Below are 25,872 nucleotides of genomic sequence, written 5' to 3'. Positions count from 1 at the left end.
TAACTCTTCGGGCGCCCCCCTAAAAATGGGAGTGCCCCAAGGCTCAATACTGGGACCATTGCTCTTTCTGATTTATATAAATGATCTACCTTTTTATTCAAAGGACCTTTGTGAGATAGTATTATTTGCTGATGACACTTCTTTAATTTTTAAAACTGACAGGCGTCAGGAAATATTTGACGACGTGAATAATGCTCTTTCCAAAGTATTAGACTGGTTTACAACTAATAAATTGCTATTAAACGCAAAAAAAACTAAATGTTTAAAATTCACTATGCCTAATGTCAAACAAGTTAATACTAATATTACAGTAAATAATGAACGCATTGAACTGATAAACTCTACTGTCTTTCTAGGTATTACCCTAGACTGTAAATTACAATGGGGCCCCCATATTGCTGCCTTGGCGGGAAGACTTAGTTCAGCTGCCTTTGCGGTGAGAAAGATCAGAAACTTGACTGATGTTGAAACAGCAAGGCTTGTATATTTTAGTTATTTTCATAGTATTATGTCTTATGGTCTTTTACTGTGGGGCTCAGCAGCAGACATAGAATCAATTTTCATTTTACAGAAAAGAGCTGTTCGGGCAATATACGGTCTTAAACCACGTGACTCGCTTAGAGAAGTTTTTAAAGAAATCAATATATTGACTGTGGCTTCGCAATACATATTTGATAACATTATGTATGTCCGTAAACATATACATTTATTTACTAAGAAAAGTGACGTCCACTCATTTAACACGAGACATAAGAATAAACTTGCTGTTCCATCATTTAGGTTGCATAAGATAGGTAATTCATTCTTGGGGAAATGTATTACCATATTTAACAAAATACCACACAACCTTGTCGAATTGCCAATAAACAAATTTAAGATACATATAAAAAATACCCTTATGTCCAAAGGGTACTACAAGGTTCGAGACTATATTGATGACAAGGATGCGTGGTCAGTTCAGTCTGCACATATTTGATGTACTTAAATTTGACTATTCTTACCGTTAGATAATTCCTGGCAATAAGTGGTGACTGAGTTTGTTCCGGCGTTTCTTCTCAGCACTTGCCATATGTTTGTCTCGAAGCGCTGGTAGGGCCCAAAAGATAAGGAGACATGTAAAGTGCCCCATAAGGGCTACCTTTTCTTTTTTTATTATTTTCTATTGACGTTCATAAGTGCCACTTGTGGTCTAAACTGAATAAATATTTTTTGATTTTGATTTTGATTTTGATTGATTTGATTAAAATCACGCGCGTAAATGCCTAATTCTGGTCAAAAAGCCAATTCTGTTTTTAAAGTATTTATGGATTTATTGGTTTTTCAACTATTTTAAACCTTGCTGTGACTCATTGTGTACCCTCAAATTTCATAAAAAGGCTATTTTTGTATTATTTATAGTTTATGTTAGGAACCACTAAAATAGCAATTTAAATTTTTTTCAAGGACAGGTAGAGGCCTCAAGATGACAGATATCTAATTAAATTTAATGTTAATCGTAATCTATATGTCAAAACGCAACTTTTGATACCTCTTGCGTAACCGTAGCTCAAAAAAAATTTTTTTCCATACACGACGGGACACCCTAGTGGACAGGCCTCCCACTAGGTGGACCGACGATTTGGTTAAGGTCGCGGGAGGTGCCTGGATGCGAGCGGAGCAGGATCGGTCTTTGTGGAAATCCTTGGGGGAGGCCTTTGTCCAGCAGTGGACGTCTTTCGGCTGAAATGAACGAACGAACGAACGAAGTAGGTATTTATAAAGTAATCAAGAATAAGTGGTTTACTTTTGTTATACCTAGTAATTTTAATAAAAGTCAACATTAGGCGACGATATTTTAGCAGGATAACAAGTGTCCATTTCAATTTCTTCTCACTTAATAAAGTAATGTAAGTTCCTCTTATATTTTCTGATGTTTTTGTAGGTAATGTTGCTATTATTATTTTTTGCATCGCCTTCTCTCTGTTTGGCCCAATTAACTGGTAGAGACTGCCATATATGGCATTAAGTTTTTGGGAAATAATGCTTTAAATAAAAAAAGTTAATAAATGATTGAGATTATGTTACAAAATAATGTAACTACCCTAGAATATCTCGTAGAATCAACTTAAAAGCATCCTTTTTACCCGACTTGCAAAGAAGGGGGTTATTCGAAGACTTTGTCTGTTCACCAGCGAAAGAGCAGGCTGTATAAATGTGCATAAATTTCCGCACAGCCATTATCGAGGAAATAACTTCCACATAACAGTTGCGCGAGCGCACAGGTCGCGGAGAGAGCTGCGCGTGACCTTTGGCGACGATACCGAAAGTCAATTTGATGAGGCTTTTTTTAGATATAGTGATAGACAATCCATTCATCATTATAAAAAATGATTATTGAATGAGTATAATGAATAGCTTCACAGGAAGAGGACCCTGGGGACCTGATGTGAAAGTACCTATAAATAGTAAATTATTATACTTACTTGTGGTACAGTCAGCACGTCATTAGGCTTAGATACTGGTTTGTTATAAACGTAGATGACCACAGTTGACACAACACAGCACTCACATTAAAAAATGAAGCTAGATAAATTTTATTATCCTTTGTAATTTAGAGTGGAGTAACCGGTACCAACTCTAATAAGATAAGCCCTTTAACTGTCTTGAACCATATTTGTTAATTTAAGGCGTATGTCAAAACTGCCTAAATGTTTGCCCATTCAACAAATGTGACGTATTGTCTTATTAAGATAGTGTCAAATAGCCGGTTATTACCGCGCCTGTGATATATCGGGCCGCGTTGTCAACCATGTCTAAACTAGATTGATCGCCGAATGCTATTGAACAATGAAAGCAATATTTTATATTCCAGCGTATGTAGATAATATTTTCATGTTTATTTATTATGGTAATACATCATTGTTTGTTCCTGTCTAGTCGTAACTAAGGGTTACGATTGTAAATAAAATAGATCAACTAGAAAATTGACACAACGAATGCCTAATTAGTGTCTGGAAGTAAAGTAAATGTAAGTATTAACACAAACAAATAATTACAGCACCTCAAATATAAACCCTCGAGCAAGTACAAAATTCATCCTAGATTTAATTATCCCGTCACTGATAAACTAAGAACGTCTACGAAGGTGTTCCCTAAAATAACTTTATTAAACGTTAAGCTTGGTGTATAAAGATGTTTTTTCTAAGCCACGAACAGTTTTAGGTAACAAAATGTTCTAGCATTAACGAAGTATTTGACTGAAGCTACCGCATGACCATAAAGTGTTTTTTTAATATAGTCGCCTGCCAATTGGTACAGTTCTCCGTAAACCATACCAACTATGCCAAACTTGTACCCAAACTGTTTTTATTTGACAAAATTACGTGAATTTCTAGTCCGGTTTCTAAAAATTCACGATTGACAAATATTAAATTCTACTTACTTTTTTCATGACCTTAGCTGTGATCATGGCGCGTGCAATTGTTGAAATATCGGCAACTCAACAGCAAAAAGGTGAATTGTATAAATCCTGGTATAATTCAATTAATGCCTACGGTTTAGTTACGCTCGGCCGAAACTTCGATGTCAAATTACGCCTTAGTGAAGACGCACCTTAAATAGCAGACGGCCATTTTAATTTCGCTGAGTCGCACTGAACTTGTTAATTAAACTTGTTTCATTCGATGAAACTGAGAATGAGTTCCCAAAATTAATCAGTAAGTACCTATTTGAATAAGTCGGGAAAAAGAAACTTCTAAACGGGCGGCCCTGAAGAAATTAAATTCATTCTGTAGAGAACTCGGCGCCGATTAGCATAATACAAGGTAAGATGAAAACTCGACTCTCAGTTGACGCTGGTCAGTCTTAGAAGCAATATTGTAATACTAACTTTGATACGGTTCCTAAAACATGATGTAAATGATGATGATGATGATGATGATAAGATATCAGTTGATTCAAAATTATCCTTAATTGTAACTTATACCATAAGTAGACAGAACAAACATAAATAAAAATGATTGCGTCACAACAATTGTGAACATTTACAAGAAAGAAAGAGCTGCTAATCTGCAGGTCTGTATTCCTTTTTGAAGCAACAAATTCGGAGCTAGTTGGAGTGAGATTATTCACGTTTCGAGCGAACGTATATGTATATTATAACTAATTAAAATTTATGAGGCAACAGTTGCATCGCGCATGTTAGTTTACTTTAGCCGAAACCTTCTAACGTTCGCTTTAATAGTTATAATGGAATCGTCCGTGACGTGCGTGAAGTGAACTGAGCGGTTCCGTATCGCTTCCTTCTTAAAATAGCATCCTCTAATGTAAACATAAACGGCCTTTTACAATTTTTAGTCTTACTGTCATACAAGGTTCACCTTTTTGGAACGTTTTCAGTCACGGTATTTAATTTTGTTCAACGGTTATACTTAATTAGTATTTGTAACAATGAGTAGGTAAGTAAGATTGCGTGTTTATTTCTGTGTGCTTATTTTGTTATTTAATTAATGTTATGGATGATAGAATGTTTAAATTTTTAAGACAACAGGGAAGACCTGTTCTAATTGGTTGCTTTGTTATTAATTTTCCAAATGTTAATTGCAGGATTGTGCAAGATACCGCGACTTCAGGAAACTGTTTCAAGGATGATCTCGCACTTTTCGATTCATCCAGTAGGATAGTAGATAGTCATCCTACTAATTTATAAATGAGAAAGTTTGTGTGGATGTCTGGATGTTTGGATGTTTGTTACTTTTTCACGCAAAAACTACTGAACGGATTTTGTTGAAACTTTACAGTATTATTGTTTATAACCCAGATATATAGGCTATAATTTATGACGATATGTGACAAACTAAATTTCACGCGGGTGAAGCCGCGGGCAAAAGCTAGTTAGTTATAAATGAGCAACCGATTTTTGTGTTCTACACTTTATTGTCAGAGTAATTCATTAAAACTTGTGATTCAGTTTCAAAAGGCGGAATTCAATGGAGCACCGGGATTCCGACTTCCAGTCTGAAAATTTTAATGAGAATTTCGTATCTCATTGCTTTAGAAACAGTCGGACGGCGATCTCCGCGTCAATTTATTTCTGTGTCGGACTCAAGTTCGGGTTGCGTCGGCTCTGGCGTCTTATTTGTCCGCACGTTGGGCTGAAATTAAAAGATAATGTGTCCAACTTTGCCCGTTCCCAAGTTAGGATAGCTGCAGATTGAAATTATTACCTGCCCGTTAGGGGCGGACGGACGGCTAATGCTCAAACTCCGCGATTTATACCACTGCCCAGATGCCGGCAACAATCACTATGACAAATAGCTTTTGTGCGTGCGTCCAAATTTTTACAATTGTTCTCATGAAATTCGGACCCCAAAGTTTACACAGTTTGTCTTCAGCAAAGAATCCAGCGCTTGATTACTGACGAAGATTTTCCGAGATTACAAAGGATACTTCCTTAGTTGTCCCAGTTTCGGGACAATCAAAGTTTAAATTTGAAGAAATACGAGTACATTTTGAAACATCTCACCACTAATTTCAAGAGAAGTTTAGTTGCTCAGCCTGGCACATATTTTTAATTTGGCTCCCACTTTGGGAGTTTGTTAAACAGAAGATTGTTCGGTAGATTTGTTTCGAGTTGTTTGATCTACTGACACGAAATTAGGAACCTTTTTAATGAAACTTATCCGGCCGTTAATTGGAATTTGAACTTAAAACAAATTAGTTTCTTCCTCTTTGTATAAACTAGTTTCAGTAACACCTAATTGGAGGTAGTTAAGATTTTGAAATAGTAGGTGATTATCTATTTCCGTATGGCCTGTAGCCTGCACAAAGGAATATACTTCACATTTGACAACCCAGTATTTACTCGTAAGTTTCTTAGCAGACCACACACAACAAAAATATTGAACGTGATGTCATATTCACACACAAGGAAGCTAGACGTACAAAAGTAAAGGCATTACCTAATGGCGCGGGCCTCGTGACGCGGCCTCACGAGCCGAGCGGACATGTTATTAGGGACCCGTATGTGAGTAAGGGGCCCTTGGTACAGCTCACCAGGAACTGCTATATCCAAGCCACGAGTAACAAATTCACAAGCAGTGATAGACCACCCAGATGTTTGAAAAATAAGTATAAAAATATATTGGCATTGCAGGTTGGGCCCAAGCCTATACAATGCTGAATTTTGCGGGCTAATCAGAATCCGAGGCATATATTCTAAAATAATCTCAGGAAGGGTTGTATGATAAGATTCGAATGTAAATGTGTACTAATTTCATGTTGCAATTTACGTTAGAGCATTACAGAATATTATTTTCCAAAAATTTTAAATACCTTTCCTATTCTCTCAATATACGGAACACGCGATAAAAGAATTCCACTTACACAAGGCCAGTTTCTTTGGCGAATATTTTCGTCCGAAGTTCACGACTTCGCGCCCTAATGTACATGTCAAAATACACGTTATGTTTACATGTAGGTACGTTTTGTTAGTTCCGCCAATATTACCCTTGTTGAGTCAATTTGGGGCAATGATCTTGAACTCACCGTGGGTAATTGAGTTATGGCATTCAATTAATGAGCCGAAAAGCTTATTACCGCTCTGTACCTCTAGTACGAAAAACTTTCGAGTTCGTTTCGTTGCGTATTCAAAGTGTCATCGAAAAATTTTGTATGAAAAATTAAACAGCGCCCCCTAGGGCGGCTATAATATAGGGGGCGCTGTTTAATTTTTCATACAAAATTTTTCGATGACACTTTGAATACGCAACGAAACGAACTCGAAAGTTTTTCCTACTAGAGGTACTGAAGTATGATCGACGTTTTTATTAAATTTTCAACTTTATAAACCGTTAGCAGATTAAATGAGGCGATTGCTGAAATTATTTTTTTTCTGTTTCGCAGAGAATTTTATTTTGTTATTCTTTATTGGGATATCGATTGAACTTAATACCACAAGGCATTCTCTGCCAGTTATTCTTTGGGCTAGGGAGAAAAAAATACATTTCTTCTATCATTTGCGCTATCAGGTTTAGTAGCAATACTACATACATTCAATCCAAACGTCACCTAATCTGGGGGCACGGCAGTGCCCCCACCAAGTCGAGCAAAAAAGCGGCACGGCCGTACCATCCTTTTCTCGAAGCAATTCAGGCCATTTTCGACCCCCTGTATCATCGTTGTGGATAAAACTAGAAGACTGAATTTTCAGTATCCATGCAGGCATTGTAAAGACACGGTATATTTCAAATTTCATTCAATTTGAACCAGTAGTTTAAGAATTATAACGGGTCAAAGTTTCTTAATTTTGTCACTCACTGACTGACTGACTGACTGACTGACTGACTCGCCGATCATCAAAATTCTAAGGCACTTCTAGCAGACCTAGAAGCTTCAAATTTGGAATATAAGTAGTGTTTGGTGTATGAATCAAGGAAAAACTAAAATATTTGGGGGCACGGTAGTGCAACCGCTAAGTCTAGCAAAATTTTTCAATTTCGGTCCAGTTTTATAAATATTTAACTACTTACCTAAATAAGTTTGTAATATCATATAAAATTAAATATAAAGGCACACGGTAGTGTCCCCGCCAAGTCGAGTAACATTTTTCAATTTCGGTCCAGTTTTCAGCTCAAGAAGTAGAACCGGAAAAGAGAAAACGGAAGGCTACCTACAAAAATAAGAAAATTTCATAAGTCAGAGAGAGGACTTTAAGAAAATTCGTTGCTGGTTAGATATACCTACATACAATAAGTAGAAGGTACCGAAAAGGAAAAAGTAGAACTGTTTACAAAATACAAAAAGAAATGAGATCCCATCAAAAACAATACTTGTCAAAAACACCAAGTCTCGTAACTCAGTTGTTCTACGGTAAAAAGTTGTGAGATCCATGTAATACCAAGTCCAGGCCAGGAAATCTTTAACGTTTTACATAAATTATTGACTTGGCCATCGGCCAAGTCAATAATTTATTACATGGATCTCACAACTTTTTACCGTAGAACAACTGAGTTACGAGACTTGGTTTTTTTGACAAGTATTGTTTTTGATGGGATACAGATTACCAATACCGTGTGCCTATCATCTGATAGGTGCACGATCGTACGATAAATGCAACGAGCTTTGCCCATCTGTACATAAACCCAAATCGACACATGTGCTAAATCGATAATCGTTAAACGCCATATCGATGCAGGAAACACGAGCTCTCGGTAAGCTGCGATCGCGAAAGCGGACAAACCTGTCGCGTCTGTCTGCGGAGAGAGCGGCTGATCCTTCTGCTAATGTTAAATTGATTATGGAAAATATACCATATCTTCTTTGTATTAAAATATGCCATTCTTTGTATTTATTAATCTTGTTAAAGTTTATGCGATTTTGAAGACGCTTAGTCAACATCACCGCTGGGTTATGTCACAGGTCTGAGGTAAAATGAATGTCAAATCAGTTGGTAAACAAAGGCTGATAAAATTATTCTAAATTAATCTAACTGCCAAATACTTAAATTTTCTACTTCATGAAAGTTTACAATTATTAATGCTGGATGGAACGTCGCTCTAGTTTACATTATTAACATACCTATACTCGAACACAATATTTGATTAACAATCGCCCGTTTCAAGTCGGACCCAGCTACCAGCATTTCATTCGTCCAATAAGTGTAACATCCAGTTACCGAGTCACGTGTTTGTGTAACCAGTATTATGAAATTAAATTAATAAGCACCAACATTTTTTTCAGTCCTGAAGTGCCGAAGTAAGTAGACAGGCAGTTTAAGTATTGAAGCAAACCTGTCAAAAATTGTATAACAAACTTTTTCCAATATACGTACTAATCCTACCAGTAGGTGTACATACCTACATCGTTTCCATATCGTCGCAGATGACCGCTGTCCCTGCGATGACCAGACTCCACAGACTTGGAAACACCTTTTAACACAGTGCCCTAGATTTGCTTCAGCCCGATATAATCATGAAATGATATCCCGTTTGTTAAACATCGATCCATACAATCTCTCAGAAATAATCAGAAAAGAAGATACAGCAAAAAGTTTTAAAGCCTACATTACCAATATAGTCGATAATTTAAAAGAATTCAACCAAACATAAGCAGCCAACACATTACAACAATAAAAATAACAAACTAAATCACCGCACTGCAATTGGAGTACTCCACTAGCTCCAATTGCAGGTGCATATCAATAGCACTCATTAAAAAAAAAAAAAAAAAAAAAAACGAAATTGAAATGTAATTATTGGCTAATTGACGTAATTATATTATTACTAATTTTAGCAATTAAGTGTAAGTTCTTGTTATGACATAACCAATCTACACACACGCTGAACCCGTCTGTCGGGAAGTATGAAATGATACATCAGTAATGTCCTAATAAAATGTAGGTATACATATTTCCAAATGCTTTACTAAGCTTAATCGAGCATATTATAAGTTACTTGTCGTTGGAAACGATAAATAAGGCATGTGTTATATTTGTGACGCTACATTTTGCATAAATTCTCTATCGATAGATAAACGATTGGACATAATTTTCTGTGAAATCCGCAACTGTAATACCTACAGCTGACAAATATGAAAGTAATGTTTATATGGACACAAAATTAACAGTATTAAGGTTAAAAAAAACTCGAAATTGACAGCACACCTTTAAAATACACGCAGCTCTATTATCACCTAATATATTTTATCGTCAGATTCTTAAAATGATTTCCATCATTAAGCTTCAGGTATTTTAAGGCTAGCAAAGCATATTTCTGCGTTGGCATGTCAAAGCTTAAGCTTAAATCATATTGACAGATGTTTTAAATGCTTTGAAATCATAATTAACGTATAAACACTTAGTAGCTACTTAAAAGGCGATTGGCATTTTCTTAATTAATTGATGTATTTATTTCGCTGTAATGAGATACAATTTATGATATTAAAATGGTGGATGGAATTTCAATCATAACACCAAGTTCTCATTTTGTTTTATTTTACAAAGAGAAGGGTAATTAATGTGTTCAAGTGTAAAATAATTGTTTGCTTGATTAAAGCCCGTTATCAAGCAGGAATCAAGCCTATAATTGGCCTAAAATTTGAAATTCAGCCTGTGAGGCATGGAACTATGCTTTATTTTGAATAGAGTTTACCACCCGTATTCACAGACGATGCTTGCTTAAGTGAAGCAGCAAATCGAACGCACTGTGTTGATTAGAGCTCTGTGATTGGTTCGTGTGTGACACTGTGCGTCCACATGCACTGTGAGACCTCATAGTTTATGAATTAGGGCGTAAGTAAGGGTTTCATAATATGAACCAAATACTTTTCTATCTTTATAACTATAACTCATGAAAGAAGTTGTTTTGCACTCATTTATTAACACTATCCAAAATACACAATAAGTGTAAAATACTCTTATAAAGATGATTATAGATGTGTAGATTACGTGTTTCATAATATTTTGTATTGATGACTTAAATCGGGTTTAGATAGCATTTTGAAAAGAAAGAATACGCGGAAATGGTGATAACGGAAGTTGAACAATCAAGATTAGAACCTGATAATATTACATAAGGATGCTTTTACATTTTATGACAGTAATTTTAATAATGTTCTTTGCAGTTTGATCCAATTACATAAAGACTGATATAATTTGTATAATATAAGGATTTGTATGGCGGAAAGATTAATAGTAGTAGTTAAATTAGTATTCGTACAGTCGCACGCGCAGCCTTAATAGATGGAAACAGACGACTATTTAATCGTTGTCTGTGAGCTTGTTTACAATCTATTTTGTATGACTAATCCAAGATATTATTGACATCCTTTTACCTACCTTTTTATTGCCAAACTAAAACAAATAGCAAACTTATTCAAACCTGTGGTTGGTTCATTTCAATATTATTAAGACTATTTTAATTCCAGAATTTACATAAATAATATTTATTGTTACAATTTTATTTCGTCTGGGTAAGTTGCGGAAAATGGCGGAGTTAATAATATTATGTTATCGAACTTTTCAATAAAATATAAATTTATCTATCATCTATGTTCATCAAAAATAATATAGGACTCTAATGGTGAAAGAATTTTTCAGATCGGTCCAGTGGTTTCGGAGCCTATTCAATTCAAACAAACAAACAATACAATATTATTGAAGATAGTTGAAGATGTTCTTTGTTATACTTATTTCTACATATTTTTTATCTCATAATTTAAAATATAAAATCAATATTTGAAAAATAAACAACTCTCGCTTAGTCATTCGTTACACAGTTCTTGCAGTTACTAATACAATTGCGAATATTATTAGAATGGAACTTTGTCATAAAGTATGTTATTATATCATGTTTCTTTGTGTTACATAGTATTGCGTTACTACTCCATTTCTTTAATCTAATTTTTAATATAAGTTTTTTGTCACAAATGTAATTGACACTCGTTGTAACACACAGCTAATTTAAACATACATTTCGCAGTATACATATGCCTGTAACTGAAAACGTGTAGAGACATTAACATAAAATATACATAGAATGTAGAGATTAACATATACACGATAGGCAGTTTAGATCATGTAAGGTATTTAAGTGTCGTGTGGTTCAAGCCAAGTGATTAGGACCATTTCTTATCTTCCCATAGATTTCATAATTCGATTATGGGACAAATATGCGAGCATCGTGCCTTCACAACCTGTCTGGCCCGCGAGGAAATAGTCAAATCCTCCATTTGCCTCCATATTATAAAGCGGAGAGAAAATGACCTGAGTGCCTAGTGTGAGTTTTCGTCAAAAATAACATTAAATGTGTGACGGATTGTACAGCGCCCCTAGCGGGAAACGTTCAAAAACTAAAATTTTCATACATTTTAAACAAAACAAAATCTTTTGATGTAAACTCACACTCAGCCCACTGATGATAAACGTGTTTTCGGTAAAGTTTACGACTTGAAAATGTAATTGCTATCAATTTTGTAAACTTTAGTAGTTGCTCATATATTTTTTGTGCATTGTATCACTTTCCGAAATCATATTTTTTCCACAATTAAGTGCGCAAGCGCATTTCGGCCATAGCGCACAGAGCGTGCGCGCCGAGTCGTGCGTTGAACTGTAAAGGTGTGTATAAACCAGGGTGCTACATAAATAATTATTTACATTGATGCATTTACAATGCTATAAAAATATTTTAAATCATACTTTAGACATTCTACAAAATACCTTATTTTTTACATTTAGATCATCTTCTTGCTTTGTAAGGCACGGTCCAAGTATCATTTTTGTCGTTTAGTTTATAACAGAAAAGTAGGTAAGGAAATATTTTGTAATAAATAATCCAGGATCAAAATAAGAACTTCTCCAAAGACGTACAATAACTCATTCTAAAAATAGTAAGGTTCTCAGAGCCCTAACAATAAAAATATACAGACAAACAAACACTAAACAAACAAGTTTTATTGTATTTATTCGCGCTCGCGCACGTAGCGGCGCGTGCGTTGAACTCTTTTGTGCGCGCGCGCATCGCTCTACGGCGATCGCTACGACAAAACGAAGAAGTACTGACACATTTTGAAAGTGTTGCTATTACGTTTAAATTTCAAAGTAAAACAAAGCTGTCGTCGAAAATATAGGTATTTTAATTATTAATTTCAATCTTTTTACACGTGAAATTGTATTGTTAGCAGACTTAAAGACTTCTTCTCTACTAATCAACCACTGTTCAGACTTAGAAAGTAAGGCGGTGCAAAAATATGTACTCAAATCCTAATAAGTATGTCTTAGATATCCCACTTGCATTTGCAAAACTTTATTTAAATTACATTTTTTTTTAAATTAATGAAAATTTGAATACTTTTTTAACATAGTTTGGTGTGCGATCACCTTTTCCGCGATCTAGATCGATACTGAACGATCTATTTAACGCTTGCGCAAGTGTCATTGCCGTAATTTGCATCAGAACTGACGGAGCGACGCAATTATTGTATAACATGGAAATACAGTAACGCAATGGGGCTTCAGCACCAAGAGTACCTACTGGTGGTAAACTATTGTAATCTGTTTTAAAATCGTGATTGAGTCGGCATTATTTACCCGACTGCGCCAGAAGGAGGGTTATGTTTTTCGAGTGTATGTATGTATGTATGTCCTACAGCCTAAACGGCTTGACGGATTTTAGCGTGAGAGGTGTCGTTAGATTCGTCTTAATCGTGAGAGTGGCACTAGCTATATTAAAATTTAAAATCTTGAGAAATTTTTTTTTTCAAAACCTATCGAGTGGGGTATCAAAACAAAGGGCTTTTTAAGTAACTTCCAAAAATATTTAAGTTAGGTTACATCTTAGATGACATTGTTATTATGCACTGAGATTGACTTTTTTAGAAATATGCAGAGACACTTTTTTAAAACAAAACTTACCTGCTGTATTTCGCTTGTCTTGCAATTTGTAATGGCTGATTATCTGCAAAAAGAAAAAAATAATTAGCAAACTTATTTTACATCACAAAATTAGACGCATTCAGACTAACTTTCTTTTACTAATTAAAACAATTGTGAAATATTACACGTAATAATACATTAAACGTTATAACTCAGCTATCCAAATAAAAGTACTACATTAAAATATTTCGATTGTATTGTAACTTACACAATAAATCAAACTAAAATAATTGATTTTACACGGTTACTGTCAATTATGGAAGTTAATCATCCACGGTAATATTTCTATCTTCCATCCGTTCCATCTTAAGTGGGTTGTAAATAAAATTTAATATTAAACCGACTTAGATTGTAGGCCAAGGGGACCATCGTCAATCGTCAATTACCAGATGTTAAGGTAATTAATAGCTCAGGTTTAACGAAGCTGTCAAAAGTGTCACCCATTGTCCCGGCGATTGACAGAAATTTGCGTCTGCGTCGCTACTGCTGGCTGACATGATTTCTGAATTGTTTTTCACTAGGATGTGTATTGTGTCAGTTTTTTAAACGTTCTTCCGAATATAGACTCTTTTTCAGGGTTAAAAAATCAGGCCATATGTCCATTGCTTAGATTTTTAACGTACATACGAGTATACTCGTATAGGCAGTAACGGGCGTTTAGTTTTAATTCAAAGAAGTAGGTAATTGTAAATCAATAAAACAACATCTGCCACGTAGACGGACATTGCAATTAGTGACCATTATGCATTCACTTCTGTTTTAGTTAACAATTTATCTCCAATGTAGTTTTTTACTTACAATTTAAGTAAACGATTAAATAAACGCACCTCGAACGAATTTGTTTCTACGAATCTTTGTTTTCTCAAGCAACAGTTAGATTAGGTAAGTGCCAACTATGTCAAAGGTGCGATAATTCATGACGATTTTGATCGATTAACAACGCTTTCACACAACGGTTAGTTAACGTCTATCGCTTATTAACCGCATAGTCTAGATAGTTTAATTCGTAACAAAAACCACAGCGCAATGGTTATAATGGGTTATAATGCATAATAATGACGAAACGCAAGATTTTAAGCGGTGTCATATAATGCGGATATACGTACTTGAATGAGCTAATGTTTTACTTATGCGTCATTTTTCTATGACACGTTGTGGCAATGCAAATGTATAAATTATTCCAAAAATACAGGGTTTGTTTTTTGAGGTCAAAAACATATTTGTATTGAGAGGGCCTAGTGTGAGAATCAAACGCTCTAGTGAGCGCGTCAAAAAATGACATTAAATGTATGACGGATTGAAAGAAAGAAAGAAAGAAAAAAATATTTATTTGGTACTAAATGGATTGGACAGCGCCCCTAGTGGAAAACGTTCAAAAACTAAAATTTTCATACATTTTTTAAACGCGCTCACTAGTGAACTTGATTTAAACTCACACTAAGCCCTCTGGTTAATTAATATGACGTCTGTTTTACGTAGTCGCATGTTGAGATAAAAAAAAATTAAAATACTTTATGTTACTAAATGGATGATAGCGTGGTATTAACTGTGAAGTACGCTGATTTTTAATATACTTTTTAAAATGTTCATAAAAAGAGGTGCAGCAATATAAGATTTCACTTATTGCTAGCGAGCTAGTTCCGCGCAAGTAGCTCGCATCGCACTTTAATCATCTCCGAGCTAATATGGACGCCGAGTGCACTCAATGACTAGCTTATTAACACTTTTATAGCGATATAAAAACTCAATGTAGAAAACTTGATATTAACAAAAGAAAAATAATGTTTTTCACTTAAATTAGATTGTAATTCATTCACTGTGTAGGTACTTATTTTAAGTGTTTAAAAAGTGTTAATGACGATAAGTAACAATTTAATGACCTTAATAAAAAAAGAGGTAGAGAGGTTTTAGAAAAATTCTATCAACAAAATTTCAGCAGCGAACGAGTTCGTTTATAGCTCTCACGCTGCACTAGTGAGGTAGTTCCGAGCAACTGGCCCGCGAGCTTAATCAGCAACGCGAGCTAATATGGACGCGGAGAGCTCTTACGGCCAGCTCTTTAGCTCTCTTAGAAAGAATTCTTAGTTTTAGAAAATTTTAAGTATTGAAATTAGTTGGAAATACGAAATTACTTAAACAATAAACATTGTTGAATTACTCGTAATTGACTTAATTGTAGTTGTATTATTATGTCTCACGTGTAAATACATGCTTTTCTATTTTAATAGTTCCTAAGCAATAATTGCATGATGAAACCAGTGCAGGTGTTGATTTAAATATTATTATTTGATGCTCATTAGCATGTAGGTATAATCGTAAAAAATGCAATATAAATTCTCTCAAGAATCTCGTAATATTTTATTATTTTTATGTTTCAACAATATAATCAAAAAATAAGGACCTCTACACAGGTGACCAGACAGGTTGGGAAATGTGCTAGCTAGCCTTAGCTAGCACATTCCCTTCGTTTAAAATTTAAAAAGTCACATATAAATTTGCGCTTTACAGTCAATGAAAATGCATTTTTATACCCATACGTATATGAAAACACATAAACATGCAGTTTAATCAAGTTTCTTTAAAGAAGTCGTATGGACGTCGGTTGCACTACTGCGAGACTTGTGCTTATGTGTCCCGGGGCGATGCGATGTCCTGAACTTTGCTTTTTGTTTTGCTAAAACACTCTAGGAAGTCCCGTTTAATTGCACTTTAAAATTAAACTGCAGTTAAAATGAGTTTCTCAAAGATATTGCTTAAACAAAAAATAATTCCATTCCATTCCATTATGACTTGCCCACAAGAAACCAATATACTACAGTTGAATCAATACACACAAATATTTTGGATATAATTTGCATATTTAGTCTTCTCAGGGCGCCAATCTATTCATGATCAGTTAATCACTCATCGCGTGGTAGAGTCGGCCCCATATTCACGTTTAAAAAAAAGTAGAGATAAGTATTTGTTACGGTTTATTGTTCGCCAATTTTTTTTAAATGCGTATTAATTTATAATAGTAGTCTATTATTTGAAATTAACCGTAATCAACCTCTATTTCGCGGTAACGATGAAGCTAAAAGCGGTTGAACCGGCCCCATTTCGTCTGCGCTGATCCACCGCCGCTCCACGGCAATAAAATACGGCAAATGAGCCTGTTTGGGCCGTGATTGTTATGTAATTCTCCCAGAAGATCCCTAACAAATGTACTGGGAAATTAAGAGGTACATCAACCGACGCTACTCCGACGAAACAATTTTGATACTTTGCATTCAAAATCGAGTGAAAGCCTTCAATGAATATTTTAATTATCGTATGCAATAAGCTAGCTGTTTTCAATAAGGGAAGTGGGTTTATGAACAACATGGAAACATTAATACAGCGTTTGAAAAGCCATTAGTCTTGATACACATAACATTTTGTTGGATTTGTTTCATAAAAAGCAAACTAATGTGTCTAGTGACGGAAGTGGTAAATGTGTCTGCAATAAAACAAACTTATATTAATATTCTTATGTTCGCGTGAAACTAACGTAACTTTAGTATTGTTACAACTCCACAAAAACTTGTCTCTATTAACCGAGCGTTTACACCTAGATTTTTTGTGATTATTGCGTTGTTAGAGCAAAACTAGTATTATTTATGTTAATGTTACTATAAGTGGGCTAACTAAATTCCCTAAAGCCCGCGGTCCGTGAAGCAAGGCCGCTGTCGCTTTCATTGGAAAGTCGTGGCCGGAACCGGCGCGCGCGCATCGTACCGACAGCTCATCATCAAGCTAAGCTGTGGCATTTTATTCACTTGCAATAAGTGCCATTTTCCAACAACAATAAAGTCCGATGTGCTGTCAACTGTACTGTAAGGCCGATATCAAGATGCGTCGATGAAAATTGTCCTTTTCCATTTATAGCCAAGTGATAAGGACAGCATGTTGTTATGTTAATAAAATACTTTTTATTGGAAAGCGCGCATCTTAATGTGAGGTATGGTTATAAATAAAGGTCAAGTTGATAAACAAAATAATGTTTCGTCCTTTTCATGCTATAACAGATTGTGTAACATGTTGTTTAAATAGCTTAATAACATCCAGACTTTGATCCATTTTTTTTAAGTCAATTCAATGGTAATCTACTGTTTGTCGTCTTTTATTATTGAAGTTCTAAGTTCAATAAAGGAGTCGGAATATGGATATCCATATTTGGAATTTAATTTAAAAATGGCGTGCCCACACGACGCATTGCTCGACTAGGAACGTAGGCGTCACTCGGAGGAGCGCAACGCATCTGAGATCTTATCCTGACATTTATTATTTATTTTTGAAATTGAGGGACAATAAACACCTCATAGAAGTACTTATTCTATTTTAAAATCTTGATCTATAAATTCGATTGTTTTTTTGTCTCTATTGACCTCTAGGAGCTTGCAATATTACCCAACAAAACAAACAAAACGTAATAAATGTCACATCATGGAATAAGGCTGAGTTGCACCATCTTACTTTAAGCATAACGATAACGTTAACCAGTGTTTTTTGTATTAAGTTTGATAGATTTTTGACGTTTTTTATAATTAAAGTAAGATGGTAAAACCCAGCCTTAGATTAATTACACAATGCAGATTTAATAAAATCCGCCTATAATAATGGATTTTGATAAAATTGGTGGCTAATAAATTATATTGTGTCATGACATGAATCAAAATAATATATTACCGCAAATTGATAGATATTATTGTTCAATTATACCAAATCACCCGCTAACTCCTCGATGTATTGAATATAATCGAATAATATTTATCATCCGATACCTAAACTACTACCAAATGATCTGTATAATATTGAGTATATCCCTTCAGAATGTAGTAAGTCAAAGATCATATCTTGACAGCTAATATATCACAGCTGATTTATGAAAATATATTATCCTTTTAGAAGATAAATCGTACCATAACCTTGCCCCTATAAGTAGTAGATCTTCTAATATACATAAAGTGGTCTTGCTATTCGTTACGGTCTATTTGGATTACTGGTATATTTATTTAATTTATTTGTAATTTATGGTCAGTTCGTCTGACAAATATCACTTGTGATCTATTAAATAATAGAATAGGTTTCATAAATAGATTATTTTCTAGTGGAAGATTAACCTAAAAGGTCTTTCCTGAAGTGTTTATGAATAAACAAGCACGTACGCTTATTTGTCATCGTTAAGAAATAAACACTTTTTTACTTTTAAATAATGTTACAATATTTTTCTTCTTTCATCGTTTGAGTTGTAACAACCGAGAACACAATACAATTTTCAGATTTAGGCGTAAACGAATCTGTGGCTCTACATATGCCAAAAACACAAACTAACTTCACTCAAAAGTTCTATCCACTTAAATTGTTTGCTGGCTCAATTAAAAAGCCTAAGAAAACTTATGTAACATCAAATCATTTAAAATTTGAATAGAAATGTTCAAGTAATTATAGGTTCCAAACTGCATCATTATTCATATCGCTCGTGAAGAATCAGCAATGATATCAATGGAAGGCAACCATTAAATTCGCTTTCTCTGCAAATAATTTACTTGGATGTAATCGACAGTTTCGTAATCAACTTTATGATTGTGTTAGAAAAGAATATTTTCGAAAAATTTAGGTTGGACAAGTTTTTAGGAGGAAAGTCGCGTGAAAAACTGTGCGTTAAGCCTTCAAATGTTCTTGGAAATTCACATTAATGATTCAGCAGGTCATTGACCTTTACTTACTTTCATTGAGTGACAACAAATAGACATTTCATACATTGTCAGTCATAAGTTCAATGTTGAATGGCGTTAAAATTACGCTCAAGTTGTCTTGTTTCGACACTATGTGAACGAAGTCAAGGTCTTAATATGCATGTTTAGTTTTCTGAATTTGTGTAAAATACACTATTTATGCTACTCAAGTAAACAATAGTTATAATGGTAGAATATCCCACACTCAAACATTTTATACAACGTTATTAGTGAGCTAAATAGGTAAATAATAATATAAATTTGTGAAAAAATAGCGTGCGAACAGAAGGAATCCTCTATTAAAACTATATTTATTTGTGTACCTACTTAATGTACGATTGGCACTATAAACCTATAAACTATGCTATCTTAAGAACCACTTGGGAATAAGTTTAAAATACAATAATGCGGATGTATATAGTTCTTCGCAAAATGAATAAAGTTATTGTTTATTTGTCGAAATAAAATTGTTCTAATAGCAGTATCACGAACAAGCGTATTGAAAAAATTATAACAATGCATATACAAACGTGCACATCGTAAAACAAGATGGAATGAAATTATTCGTTACTATTATAGTATAACTTATTAAAAAGTTACGAGCAAACACTGTATTCTCAACCTGCAGTTCATAAAACTGTTTCCTACCTACCAGAGAACTCCTGCTAAGAGAACGGACTCGTTCTGCACTTTGTATGAATAAGGGTTGAGTTAGATGTTATACATCAATCAATAGTAGACTTACTTTATATTTATTAGACGTTAAAATAGCAGCAGACTGAAAAAACACTGGGCCTGATTTATATTACAGGCTACAGATATCTTTTGGGAGCGTGGGAAGTGGGAACGGATGGTTCGAACAGTGAAGACGGCACTGAAAGCTATCCTGGTAGAGCAAAGTGCCCAAAGACGAGCTTCTGTGCACTGCTCTTCATGAAGCAGAAGTACTTGTGGACAGCAGACCGCTAACCCACGCGTCCAGCGAACCGCACGCTCCCGAGTCACTGACGCCGTTTCACTTTCTTATCGGTATTATTAAAAAAATAAATACTTTTTCCCCTTTTTGGTAAGATTCCTTAATGTATGCTTGCGACAGTAAGTATTATATACCACAATAGTCTGATGTCTAAGACGTATGGGTTATTAAATCTACTGTAATTTTCCAATAAAGTTAATCTCTGCTGTTAAAACATGAAGTGTACAAGAGTTCTAACGGAGCTCACCAAGTAGCAAGCTGAACTAAGATTAACGCTCTAACTTATAGTATCGGCTGCTGCGAAACATTATTTTATGTTTTCTACCAGCTCGTGGCTTCCAAACTCTTAAGTCTGACTTATTTCCGTACGTAACTCCTGATTGAAGTTGCCGCGGGGAGTTTAAACTTACCTTGTGGCTTTTTTATGAAATAATTAAATGTTTGGAGCAATTATTTAATGTACAATTAATTACGTATATTTTACAAAATGATTATTGGTATAAAAAAATGGTATAATATAAATTTATAATTATCTTTGGACAGTTTCATACAGCGCTATCTAGCCCCAAAGTAAGCAATCAATATGCTTGTGTTATGGATGCTAGCTTAACGGATATACTACATAGATACTTTTTAAATACATATATTATACATCTAACACCCAGACCCATCACAGAAATGAAAATTCATCATTTATTCAATTTCTGCCCGGCTGGGAATCGAACCCGGAACCTCTCGGCATAGAAGTCCGTTCTAGAACCACTACACCAAACGGCTGCTTATAGCTCAAAAAAGCACAAATAAAAAAAAACACTCCAGTTGATAAGCTTTAGTACAGCTATGGTTTCTTGTCGACTGATTTCCAACTGAAGTGTGATAAAATATACGCAAGTAAAACTCAATTGTTCGAGCAGCTGTATATTCCCCACGTGTTATAAAAGTTAAATGAGATGTTACTTTTCGATCAAAAAATGCTTGAGATTGTAAAATGAAGCTTAAACATAATCTAGGCACGCGGTAGCGTGTCAAGCCAAGTTCAAGTAATAGAACTCACGAGCAGTGGCCGTTTGGAGCCACTTTTGACCCCCTCATAACTTAGGCTACAATATATTATCCTAAGTTATAAGAAGAAATGATGTTTTATGTTGTTATAAATAAATTTTAGGACTGACCATTGAACTTGTCACCCATTTAGATCACACTTCTTTTGTCGTTGAAGTCTACAACTAGGCTCTCAACAAGAACTTGGCTCTCATTTCACATTTCTGTTTTTGTTGGGTTTGTACAAAGGCAACGTTTCTAAAATGGCTCTGGCGGCTGGTCATGTGTTAAAATTATTCAGCGAGGGATAAAATAGGCTTAAGGTCTCCACAATTTCAATACCAGATTTAGAGGAGCTTACGTTTTTTTAAGTTTGTGTGTAATGGGAAAAAAGAGGGGCCCAACAAATTGGTATTCGTTCCTTTGCGTGGACGTGTAATCGAATTTGGAGTTTTTAACAAATTCCATTATCTAGTTACGCAGGTCGGCGGTTCGTAAAGCTTTTGCGGTTCAAAATGGTTTTGTGTTGTAAGTGTAATCTGTTGAATTTCCAATGCGTGGGAGTGCGTCGTGAAAAAAGGTATTGCTAGACCTTTTGAAAGATCTAATTTTAATGGTAGATTAAAACAGATCTATCCCACTCTCCTCGTGGATGTCATAAGAGGCAACATCTGTTTTGGCTAGTCTATGTCCACATAACAACAATGTAAAAACAGCATTGTTGTTTTCTGGCAAATAGAGGTATGATAGGTTGCTCTAAGAAGGTTGAGGATTTCGGGTAATCGTCTCCCATAATATTATTTGCAAACTATATGTGTGTGTATGATGCAGGCCGCCACCAACCGGCCATTGTGGAAATCATTGGGGGAGGCCTATGTTCAGCAGTGGACGTCCTATGGCTGAAATGATGATGTTGTGTGTGTAACGTGTACGGTTTAGCTTCGTGTTCCGGTCATCATTTCCATCTCAAAATCATTTCGCCAATTAAAAATTCGATAATCCTTTTAGTGTGTCATTGACGTTTGTATAGTAAACACAGACTGACTAACAAACTCGTTCGTAACTCCTTGATCTTGACATAGATCGCGCGCGAAATAAATACTTAGCCGCAAACCTGTTCGCAGCGCCTTCATTTGCGATAACTTATAGAAACTGATGCTAGCAAAGTATGCACCTATAGGATTTTTGTCCTTTATGAGTATTTTTAAACGCCTTTATGGCCAGGTTTATTTATGGTCCAGTATTCCATTTACGGTTTGTTTTGCGAAGATGAAACTCGCCTGTATTTTTTATTTTTGTGTACAATACACTGATTTAAGAAACGTAGGTAAGTGTATTGAAATTATTTTTAGAATTTTTAATATCTCGCAATCGTCATTTCTTTTTGGCTTCTTTAAAAAGAGTGAAAGTCGTCGTGGGCAGTGGAATCCGCAAATATTTGTAAAGATACATTTCTTGAGGCAAAAGGAAAGCTTGGAACAATATCTTTGGCCTAAGAATATTGTTCCGCTAATAAAATGAAAGTGAAACTGGATTCCGGTATCAATCACGGCTCGCGGACTAGAGTTAGATGGGAGAGATAATGTTAATTCGCTACGGGCAAGAAGATTGAAATGGACGTGCACGGTTTTTTGTCTTACTTTTTATGCAACAGTTACAGCGATAGAAACAAAACACTGGCAGGTCGAGAAAATACGTGATTAGTGCCCGTTTTCACCATCAATCCCTAATTTTTAAGTGACCCATATGAAAACAAAATTCCTGTTGTTATACCATAGGGGTCACTTAAAAATTAGGAATTGATGGTGAAAACGGGCATTGGTGTATTAATCAATATGTAAATAAAAAATATGAATATGCAAAAATACTAGTCGATAAGTTTTTTCTTTGCTTTGCAATTCTTAGGAATAAATTTAGTAGTTAATGGACGAAGAATGATATGAAATCTAAGGCTGAGTTGCACCATCTTACTTTAACTTTGACAAACATTAAAAATCTGTCAAACTCCATACAAAAAACACCGGTTATTGTTATAGTTACCGTTAAGTAACATGGTGCAACTCGGCCTAAGACTTGTTTTGTTTTGCTTCACTCCAATTATAATAGTGATTAAGGCTATTTTGGTCGTCCTTCGATGGTATTAAGAAAACGGGAAGGTCGATCCTAAAATTCAATTATTGGATTATGTAACTATTATGTAGATTTTTATAGTCTGTATAATATTTATTGTTAGGTACCCATGAATGGAATGCTATTGAGGCCGTCCTTCGATGGTCGTAAGAAACGGGAAGGTCGAACCTAAAATTAATAGATTAGATAAGGTATTATGCAACTATTAGGTACATTTTTTATCATCTGCATAATATTTATGGTACTAGCGGTTGTTGTAATTAATTATAGTTAGTTTTTGTATTTTTGATGAGGCTGATGCGGCATGTATTCATGCAAATATGATATTTTGCATTATAAAGTAGGTACTTATGTATATGTTTTACAACAAGTAGGGGTATAGGATATTTTCGTGTAGGTAATAATTATGAAACATACAAAACTGAAAATTGTTAGACCATAAAATATCATATCTAAATTCAACTATTATTTTTCCAATCAATTATAATTCACATATGTATATTTTTCAATCTCTGAAATAACTTGATTTGGCCACACTGTCTTGTACAGCCTAGGTATATTAAAGCTCTACCAAAGGATCTTAAGAGGAGAAAGAAAAAAGGCTTAATTTAGCGAGCTTTTAGCATAAATTATTCATTGGAAAACTGTTACATTATCTGAAATTTCATTGAGCCAACAATGTGGCTTTCGATTAAACAAATCTCTTGAGTAATCTCATATTCATTCAATAATTAGTTCTCAATTACAAGTCGTACACAATTAGCCTGAATGAATAAACAAGCAGCAGGGTTTGCGTGGGTTTCTTAATGCAATCGGATTAGATTTATATTATCGCTGGTCTGATGATGCACTTGCTTGCCCATGGGAAATCTACCTTCCTTTCGTAGTATCGGAAGTGATCAGGACTTGCGCGTAATAATACGCTTCGGCAAGAAACTGAACAGGTACCTTCTATGACTGCTGCGAAAAATATTGTGTCATTTCACCGACATCGAACTATCAGCTTATATTTCTGTGTCACATTGTCTTAAAAACCTCTCTATTTGCTTGCCTGGGCATGCAATAACTTTTTAGTAGTCTGAATACAACTTCATTTTAGCCGAGCCAGAGTGGCAAAAAAAAGATATTAAAAGCCAGTAGATAGGATAATTATGTCTTTAGGAAGGTCATCTTGAGAATATACAAGATTTGTCCAACAAAAAGAAAGAAGTCTTATGAATCCATTTTAGTGTCTGTCTCTAATTGCAAATAGTAATAAATAAGAAGGTTTATTACTTTCCGCGAATTTCGTCAACTTTCTAATAAATTTCATTGCACCCAAGAGAGTAATTTATTTAAGATATAAATAAAGCTTGACTCTATAGTTGATAGTTTGAAAAGTTGTAAGTAGGTATTTAATGAGTTTGTTTAATCTCTAGGTTAGCAAAATAACGTTGCAAAGGCAGTCTATATTGTTCCATAAAACTATCTTTACCTAGTTTAGTCCTAGTAGTTAGATTAGTTAAGCATTTTATTCATGTAGTGCTCGTAAATAAAATAATTCTCTAGAACCGATCACTGTAGTTGATTGAATAGCACTTTGCATATAAGAACGACCCGCCTATTAGTTAGCGTGCTTTTAATCTACTTTAACAAGCTCCATTAAGTTGTTGATAGAATAAAGTCTGTATCTTGTTTGCTATATAAATATTTAATGACCTATTTAGTATTTAAATAAAGTGACCTAACGGAACTGTGAGTAAACGAGGCTCACTAGGCATGAATAATGTGCGTTTCTGGAAGATTGAAATTATGTGGGACTTACGATAATGTACCGATATCCTTTTAGAAAGCGTATAAAGTGTATTTTATGTAATGTAACTTAGTTTTTATTTTATTTCAAAACAATTGTTTAGATAAGTAACAAAATACCTAGATACAGAAGAGCCTCACTTCCTGGCAAAGGTATATTTTTTACCTAAAAGGAAGTTTGGTCAATATTTTAATTATTGTAAACCTTTTTATATTACGAAATAAATTATTTATTTAAAGCAGAGAGAGAAAGAGACTAAGTTAATTCTGACGTAAAAATCATACCAAATCAAATATCTATTGTACTCGTACATAATCTGTCATTGATAACAGAATTTCTAAATTAATTACCAGTTTCTTTACACTCAAAAAGAAATCCATTTTATACTTCCAAAATCCCAGACATTGGCACAGAACTTGTAAATAAAAGAAAAATAATTCTTCAGCGTGTGAGGCCAAGTCCCAATTTAGTTAGCGAGCCAATAAACGCTTGGTTCTTTTAATTCAGCGAAACTAAATCTTTATTTCCATCGTCCCATTAAGCACATTCACATTTACTGGGTAATTTGTGCATAATTCTTAGTTTATACAACGTAACCAGCACAAAAATGAGCTGAATTTATTACTTCCATACTGTACGGAGTTTATGGTGATAAGAGAGTAAAAATGCGTGTCTCCGGCAATTTAACTTGTAGATGCTGAGTAAAATCATGTAAGTGTATATTTATGCAGATTCCGAGATAAAAACTGGCAATGTATTCGCGGTGCGA

General features: G+C 34.6%; 1 protein-coding gene across 3 annotated transcripts in view; it reads right to left on the bottom strand.

Moving 5' to 3' along the window:
• The window catches only part of LOC135073102 (uncharacterized), a 161,889-nt gene that overhangs the window by 118,318 nt on the left and 17,699 nt on the right, over window positions 1-25,872 (bottom strand). For all 3 annotated transcript variants that reach the window (XM_063967138.1, XM_063967139.1, XM_063967140.1), the window contains exon 2: window positions 13,388-13,430. The gene's annotated coding sequence lies outside the window, so the exon portion shown is untranslated. The remainder of the gene's footprint in view (window positions 1-13,387; window positions 13,431-25,872) is intronic.

The sequence above is a fragment of the Ostrinia nubilalis genome, chromosome 7 (genome assembly GCF_963855985.1).
Source record: "Ostrinia nubilalis chromosome 7, ilOstNubi1.1, whole genome shotgun sequence".
NCBI lineage: Eukaryota > Metazoa > Arthropoda > Insecta > Lepidoptera > Crambidae > Ostrinia > Ostrinia nubilalis.
This window is presented reverse-complemented; position numbering and strand designations above follow the sequence as displayed.